The sequence below is a fragment of the Oratosquilla oratoria genome, chromosome 3, assembly GCF_046742065.1.
Source record: "Oratosquilla oratoria isolate Oo_2021 chromosome 3, ASM4674206v1, whole genome shotgun sequence".
Classification (NCBI taxonomy): domain Eukaryota; kingdom Metazoa; phylum Arthropoda; class Malacostraca; order Stomatopoda; family Squillidae; genus Oratosquilla; species Oratosquilla oratoria.
The window spans coordinates 1,190,001-1,192,500 of NC_134779.1; positions in this window are offsets into that span (position 1 = coordinate 1,190,001).

The following is a 2,500-nucleotide window of genomic DNA, read 5'->3' on the forward strand; positions in this document are numbered from 1 at the left end:
CACACACACACACAAACACACACATAAACACACACACGCACACGCACACGTGTGTGTGTGTGTGTGTGTGTGTGTGTGTGTGTGTGTGTGTGTGTGTGTGTGTGTGTGTGTGTGTGTGTGTGTGTGTGTGTGTGTGTGTGTGTGTGTGTGTGTGTGTGTGTGTGTGTGTGTGTGTGTGTGTGTGTGTGTGTGTGTGTGTGTGTGTGTTTGTAAAGAGCTGAAGTCCTGGAGTCATGTTATCGGAAAAATTTATGTACTGGATTCAGAGTAACAGATTTACTACCAACGATTCGAACCCTGTCTTTTGTTCGTCTTCAGGGTTATATAATATCAGCAAAAAGGAATCAACTAAATACTATACCAGTGCTGCCTGGGACAGGTCCCACCAGATTGAACAGAGTTGCAGGTTTATTGAATTTCGCCATCGTAAAAAAAAAACTCTCTCTTCCAAGAATATGAGGGGCCCCATACGTAACAAAGCAATTACACATGTCTTGGACGATATGGAGAAAGAATTACAAAATTAGACAAAAGAGGCACGAACATGCTGCTACTAACATCCAAAAAGCTCATAATGGTAAAATCTCACTCTTGACAAAATCCCCATTACTAGGCCGCCGACCATCGCTCCTTAGTTCCTGCGTGTCCTTCTCTCCTTTGTAGCTAAGATACAAAACAAAACAATTAAACAGAGCTGAAACCATATTCTGAATGTCCTGAGAGATATCGACGCAGTGTGATCAATTCTTTTGTCAAGCGTGCGTTCACACACTGTTCTACATGGACTGCTACCAACGCTGAATTGAAAAGAATTTCTCAACTCCTTTCCAACAACGGCTACAAGAAAGAAGAGATAGACGAAGTCATAAGAAGACGACTGGACACTTTCATGGCCCAAGAGACACACGTGGACAACCACGCGACCATCAATTTGTATTATAAAAACGTTGTCTTCTGCTTATAAACAAGACGAGAAAGTCATGCGGAATATCATCCAGCGTAATGTTCAACCCACCGATCCCGACACACACATCAAACTCACAATTTAAATCCAAACGAACTTCTAACCTAGTAATGAAGAACAGCTGTCTCCCACCAACAAATACACTTCAAAAAGTGAACCTAGTATACCAATATACTTACAATATTGGTGACTAGTGTCGCCTACCTACCAGGTATATAGGTTTCACTACCACCACACTGTCCAAAAGAATCACAGAGCACTTACAGGATGGAGTGATACGCCGCCATAACGAGAGGACACTGAGCAGAAAAATGATGGAAAAAAATCCAGTAATCCAACAAAGTGAACATGACACCAGGAGATTACGAATGACGGAAGCTGTGTATATTCACAACTTAAAACCTACCATCAACATCCAACAAATGCCCGTTTCCATCCTTCCTTCAGCTAGAAACTCACAAGCAACACACGGAGCGCCATAAGGACTTAGACAGACAGCACCCCACTGAGACCTTCCGCACAAAGGTCACCTCCCCCAGTGCCAACATAAGCCAAATATAATCACCATTTCAACCTAACACAACTATACTTATACTCCTGAAGATGGCCGAGTGAAGGCCGAAAGACGTCTCGAGTTATTATGAATTTTAGAAACTTACTTAGTATCCTCGCCTACGAAGATCGGAACACCGTTAGAAAAATTGAAAAAGTATACATAAATACATATAAATAAAAATATATGTATACATGTACACACACCAACATATATATATATATATATATATGTATATATATATATATATGTATATATATACATATATATATATGTATATATATATATATATATACATACACACACACACACACACACACACACATATATATATATATATATATGTATATATCTGTATATATATATATATATATATATATATATATATATATACCAATGTACAGTATATAGTAAATCATGCACGTATGTTCTGATATAGCTACAAGCAAAAAGTGGTAGACCGGTTGAGTGAGTGAGTTAGTGAGTGAGTGAAGGAGTGGTTGAATGAGTGAAAGAGTATGTGGATCAGAGGAGGAGAGAACGAATGTGTTTGTGTGTGTGTTTAATCTAGTTAAACAACTTTTCTTGGAAAGTATCTCGTAAACTAGTGGCCGTATCTTTTACTCACTCTCATCCTAACTTTCCTCTCTTCTCTCTTCCTTCCTTCTTCCTGCTCCTTTCACGTCGATCTTATTCTTGTAACAAACATATTTTTCTTTGTACTACTCTTTCTGCCTTACTTATTTCTTACATTTTCTTTCCTTTCCCTCTTATTTTCTTCTCTACGTTATCATGTTTTCTCTTTTCTGCGTTCATTTAAGGTCTGTGTATTTTTTTTCCTTTATTTCTATTCCATTGGTGTTTTTTTCAAGTAAATATAAGTTTCTATTTCACTTGTGTCACTACTTACTAACAAGACATCTATATTTTTCTTTCATTGTTTGGTTTTCTGATTTCTACTATTACAATTTAATTATTTTTTC